Genomic DNA, 6,878 nt, shown 5'->3' on the forward strand with positions numbered 1-6,878 from the left:
GAATAGACTTGGTGCTGTGGAAGATGAGATACATAACAATTCCATACAGCAGGAGAGATTGGACAAAAAAATTAAAGCAAATGAGCAGACAATGGAAAAATTAGCCAAAGAATGGGAAGAGATGAAAATAGAAGTCTATGATAAGATCAACAGAAACAACTTAAGAATCATTGGAGTCCCAGAGACCCAGGAAGAAAATTTCCAGGAAGAATCAATGGTCAAGAACATCATTAAAGAGAAACTTCCAGAGCTAAAGAATATATGTGATCAAATCCTGCATGCCCGAAGAGTACCAACCAAAAGAGACCCCAGAAAAACCACCCCAAGACACATCCTAGTCACAATGACAAATCCCACAGATAGAGACAGAATTCTGAAAACAGCAAGATCAAAAGGGGAAACCACATTCAAGCAAGCTTCCCTGAGATTTAGAGCAGACCGGTCACCAGAAACACTCAATGCCAGAAAGCAGTGGTGGGATATTGTGACAAGACTGAATGAAATGAATGCTTCACCCAGAATACTATACCCAGCAAAACTCACTTTCCGGTTTGACGGAAGAATACATGGTTTCACAGACAAAAAACAGCTCAGAAACTTCACAGACACAAAACCAGTCTTAAGAGAAAAACTGAAAGACCTAATCTAAGACAAGACTACCCAAAAGACACACCAAATTTTGAAATAAAGATGGCGTTAAATCCCAGGACAATTCTTTCTCTCAACGTCAATGGACTAAATGCACCAGTTAAGAGACACAGAGTGGCTAAATGGATCAAAAAACTCAATCCAACCTTATGCTGCCTACAAGAAACGCACCTAAATAGTCAGAACAAACATAGACTCAAAATAAAAGTCTGGAGAAAAATTATCCAAGCAAACAACACCCATAAAAAAGCTGGAGTGGCCATACTAATATCAGATAATGCAAACTTTATACTCAGGAAGGTTGTAAGGGACAAAGACGGACATTTTATATTAATCAAGGGGTATGTAGAGCAGGAAGAAATAACTCTCCTAAACATATATGCACCGAATGAGGGGCCAGCAAAATATTTAATACAACTGTTGACAAATCTGAAAAATAAAATCAACAACAACACAATAATTCTGGGGGACCTTAACACAGCTTTGTCAACACTGGATAGGTCAACCAGACTGAAACCCAACAAGAATATACTAGACCTGAGGAGAGAAATGGAATAAAGAGGCCTAGTGGATATATATAGGACACTCCATCCCCAGAAACCTGGATACACATTCTTCTCCAATGTACATGGGACATTCTCCAGGATAGACTACATGCTGGCACATAAAACATACCTCCATAAGATCAAGAGGATAGAAATTTTGCAGACTACCTTCGCTGACCACAAGGCTCTGAAATTATTTGTGAACTCCAAAGGGACTCAGAAGAAACACATTAACACCTGGAAGTTAAACAGCCTCATGCTCAATAACCAGTGGGTCCGAGATGAAATCAAGGAGGAAATCAAAAGGTTCCTGGAAACAAATGACAATAAAGACACAAACTATCAGAACTTATGGGACACAGCAAAAGCAGTACTGAGAGGAAAATTTATAGCTTTGCAAGCACACATCAGGAAGGAAGAAGGAGCTTACCTGAGTAGCCTAATGACACAGCTAATAGAACTAGAAAATGCTCAACAAAAGGACCCAAGAATAGGAAGACAGAAGGAAATAACAAAGCTGAGAGCAGAAATCAACGAAGTGGAAACTCAAAAAACAATCCGAAAGATCAACGAAAGCTGAAGTTGGTTCTTTGAAAAAATAAACAAGATTGATAGACCACTGGCAAACCTAACAAAGAAAGAGAGAGAGAGAAACTTGATAACTCGTATCAGGAATGAAAAAGGAGAGATCACTACTGATATGACAGAGATTCAAAGGGTAATCAGAAACAACTTTGAAAAACTCTATGCCACTAAAAATGAGAACCTGGAAGAAATGGATAAATTCTTGGACTCTTATAATCTTCCACGGTTGAAGGAAGAGGATGTAGATATCTAAACACCCCCATCACCATTGATGAAATTAAAACAGTAATCAAATGTCTGCTGAAAAACAAAAGCCCAGGTCCAGATGGATTCACTAATGAATTCTATCAAACTTTCCAAGAGGAACTACTTCCAATCTTGGCAAGACTCTTTCATAAAGTTGAACAAACAAAAACACTTTAAAATAGCTTTTATGAAGCCAACATCACCTTGATACCTAAACCAGACAGAGATGCTACCAAAAAAGATAATTACAGACCAATGTCACTGATGAATGCAGATGCAAAGATCCTCAACAAAATCCTGGCAAATAGGATTCAATGCCTCGATAAAAAGATCATCCACTACGATCAAGTAGGTTTCATCCCAGGAATGCAAGGCTGGTTTAACATCCGTAAAACTATCAACATAATACACAACATCAATAACAAGAAATATAAAAACCACATGATCATATCAATAGATGCAGAGAAAGCATTTGATAAGGTCCAACACCCATTCTTGATCAAAACTCTCAGCAAGATGGGAATGGAGGGAACCTTTCTCAATATAGTGAAGGCCATCTACCACAAGCCAGTGGCAAATATTATCCTCAATGGAGAAAAACTAAAAGCCTTCCCTCTAAATTCTGGCACAAGACAAGGCTGTCCTCTCTCACCACTCCTATTCAACATAGCACTGGAAGTACTTGCTATAGCGATTAGGCAAGAAAAGGATATCAAGGGAATTCAGATAGGAAAGGAAGAAGTTAAGCTCTCACTGTTTGCAGATGATATGATACTCTACTTAGAAAACCCTAAAGACTCTATCAAAAAGCTTCTAGAAACAATAGACTCATATAGCAAGGTGGCAGGCTACAAAATCAACGCACAAAAATCAATGGCCTTTCTATACACCAATAGTAACAAGGATGAGATGGACATTAAGAAAACAACCCTATTTACAATAGTGCCACACAAACTCAAATATCTTGGAATCAACTTGACTAAATATGTGAAGGACCTATACAAGGAAAACTATAAAACTCTGCTCCAAGAAATAAGAGAGGACACACGGAAATGGAAACACATACCCTGCTCATGGATTGGCAGGATTAACATCATCAAAATGGCAATACTCCCCAAGGCATTATACAGATTTAATGCCATCCCTCTACAGATACCCATGACATTCTTCAAAGAAGTGGATCAGACACTTTTGAAATTCATTTGGAACAATAAACACCCTCGAATAGCTAAAGCAATCATTGGGAAAAAGAATATGGAGGAATTACTTTCCCCAACTTTAAACTGTACTACAAAGCAACAGTTATCAAAACAGCATGGTATTGGAATAAGGACAGGTCCTCAGATCAGTGGAATAGGCTTGAATACTCAGAAAATGTTCCCCAGACATACAACCACCTAATTTTTGATAAAGGAGCAGGAAATCCTAAATGGAGCAGGGAAAGCCTCTTCAACAAGTGGTGTTGGCACAATTGGATAGCCACTTGCAAAAAACTGAACTTAGATCCCCAGCTAACATCATGTACGAAGGTGAAATCCAAATGGATTAAAGACCTCGATATCAGCCCCCAAACCATGAGATATATAGAACAGCACATAGGCAAAACACTCCAGGACATTACAGGCATCTTCAAGGAGGAAACTGCACTCTCCAAGCAAGTGAAAGCAGAGATTAACAGATGGGAATATATTAAGCTGAGAAGCTTCTGCACCTCAAAGGAAATAGTGCCCAGGATACAAGAGCCACCCACTGAGTGGGAGAAACTATTCACCCAATACCCATCAGATAAGGGGCTAATCTCCAAAATATACAAGGCACTGACAGAACTTTACAAGAAAAAACATCTAACCCCATCAAAAAATGGGGAGAATAAATGAACAGACACTTTGACAAAGAAAAAATACACATGGCCAAAAGACACATGAAAAAATGTTCCACATCACTAATCATCAGGGAGATGCAAATCAAAACAACGATGAGATACCACCTCACACCCCAGAGAATGGCACACATCACAAAGAATGAGAATAAACAGTGTTGGCGGGGATGTGGAGAGAAAGGAACTCTTATCCACTGTTGGTGGGAATGCCATCTAGTTCAACCTTTATGGAAAGCGATATGGAGATTCCTCCAAAAACTTGAAATCGAGCTCCCATATGATCCAGCTATACCACTCCTAGGAATATACCCTAAGAACACAAAAATACAATACAAAAACTTCTTCCTTACACCTATATTCATTGCAGCACTATTTACCATAGCAAGACTCTGGAAACAACCAAGATGCCCTTCAACAGACGAATGGCTAAAGAAACTGTGGTACATATACACAATGGAATATTATGCAGCTGTTAGGAGAGATGAAGTCATGAAATTTTCCTATACATGGATGTACACGGAATCTATTATGCTGAATGAAATAAGTCAGAGAGAGCGAGAAAAACGCAGAATGGTCTCACTCATCTATGGGTTTTAAGAAAAAGGAAAGACACCCTTGTAATAATAATTTTCAGACACAAAAGAGAAAAGAGCTGGAAGTTCCAGCTCACCTCAGGAAACTCACCACAAATAGTGATGAGCTTAGTTAGGGAAATAACTACATTTTGAACTCTCCTAATAACGAGAATGTATGAGGAAAATGGAGAGCCTGTCTAGAGTATAGGCGGGGGTCGGGTGGGGCGAAGGGAGACTTGGGACATTGGTGATGGGAATGTTGCACTGGTGATGGTTGGTGTTCTTTACATGACTGAAACCCAAACACAATCATGTATGTAATTAAGGTGTTTAAATAAATAAAAAAAAAGAATCTTAAAAAAAAAAAGAAAAGTAATACATTTTCCTGTGTATACCTATTTAGCTGTGTCCCACAGATTCTGATAACTTGTGTCTTCATTGGCATTTGTTTCCAAGAATCTTTTGATTTTTCTTTTTGGTTTAGCTCTGCCCACTGGTTGTTCAGTAGTGAGCTGTTTTATTTCCAGGTGTCAACAAGTTTTCACTTTGTCTGTAATTAAAGTCTTATTTCAGTGTTTTATAATCTGAGAAGGTAGTCTGTACAATTTCTATCCTCTTGATTTTATGGAAGTATGTTTTATGGGCCAGCATGTGGTTTACCCTGGAGAATGCCCTATGTGCATTGGAGAAGAATGTATATCTAGTTTTCTTGGGGTGAAGTGCTTTATATTTATCTACTAGGCCACTTTCTTCAATTTCTCCTTTAAGAGATAATATAGTCTTGTTGGGTTTCATCCTGGTTGACCTACCAAGGGGTGATAAGATGGTGTTGAAGTCTGCCATTATTATTGTGTTGCTTTTGATGTCTTCCTTCAAATTTGTCAGAAGTTGTTTTAAATAAATTTTTGGTCTTTCATAGGGTGTGTTTATGTGCAGGGCTGTGATATTTTTCTATTTTACATACCCTTGTTTATTAAGAAATGTCCATCTCTGTCTGTTTTAATTTTTAAGCTTAAAGTTTGTGTCATCTAATATTATGACCACCCTAGTCTTTTTTAAGTGAGTTATTTGCTTGAATGATCCTCCTCCAACCTTTAAGTCACTGTTGTGAATATTTAGATGTGTTTCTTGTAGGCAACAAAACGTTGGCTTCAGAATATTGATCCATTTTGCTACTGTGTCTGTCTTTTTATTTTGCCACACCCAGTGATGCTCAGGGGTTACTCCTGGCCATGCACTCAGAAACCGCTCCTAGCTTGGGGCACCATAAGGGATGCCAGGGGTTCAAACTGAGGTTCATCCTGGGTCAGTCACATGCAAGGCAAATGCCCTACCACTGCACTATTGCTCTAGTCCCTACTGTGTGTCTCTTAACTGATGCATTTAGTCCATTGGCTTTGCAAGAAAATATTGTCATGTGATTTATTGTCATCTTCTAGTAGAAGCTTTGTGTGTCTGTTGTTGTAACTTGCCTTAAAATCGACCTTTCAAGTTTGTTTTTTAAAGCTGATGTTGAGCCTGTAAAGTTTCTGAGCTGTTCTTTATCTGTGAAGCTGTGTATATTTTCTTACATCTAAATGTAAGTCTGACTGGATGAAGTACTTTCGGTGAAGCATTAATTTCATTGGGTTTTGTCACTATATCCCACCACTACTTTTGGGCCTTTAGGGTTTCTTGTGGCAAATCTACTGTAAGTCTAATGGCTGATCCTTTAAATGTAATTTCCATTTTCTTTGTTTTGCTTTTGGGCTATGCCCAGTGATGCTTAGGGGTTACTCTTGGGTATGCACTCAGAAATTGCTCCTGGCTGGGGGACCATATTGGATGCTGGGAATTGAATCACTGTCCGTCCTAGATTAGTTCATGCAAGGCAAATGCCATACCACTTGCACCACTTCTCCCCTCCCCCCATTTTGTAATTTCCCTTTTTGATCTTGCTTTTTTCAGTGTTATATCCCTGTCTGTGGATTTTATCATTGTGATTAGAATGTGACTTGGGAGAAAGAAAATCTCCCCTTTTTTTCATCACCTTTACATAACATCTTAGATAATTTTTTAAAATCCACAGGTAAACCAACCACTCCTGGGGTGTTATATAGTGGACAGAGTTCAAATGTGATCCAATTCTCTATGAATTCAGCTTTTACTTATGGGTGACATTTCTGGGCACAAGGTTCTTATTTTCTAGCAGAGGCTAGGACTTCAATGGGCATTATCTGTAGCACATACTGTTCTGGGACTCATCACTGAGACTGAGTTGTGATTCTGGTTCTCTAGGATCAGACTAAGGCAACTGCTGATTTTGAGGGAGATAAAATGTTGGTGACATTTATGTTTCTTTAGCTATAAAGGTCCCCCCCTGTTTCACTAGACTCTGGTAGGGCAAGGTTTGTATCTGGT

The sequence above is a fragment of the Suncus etruscus genome, chromosome 2, assembly GCF_024139225.1.
Source record: "Suncus etruscus isolate mSunEtr1 chromosome 2, mSunEtr1.pri.cur, whole genome shotgun sequence".
Lineage (NCBI taxonomy): Eukaryota > Metazoa > Chordata > Mammalia > Eulipotyphla > Soricidae > Suncus > Suncus etruscus.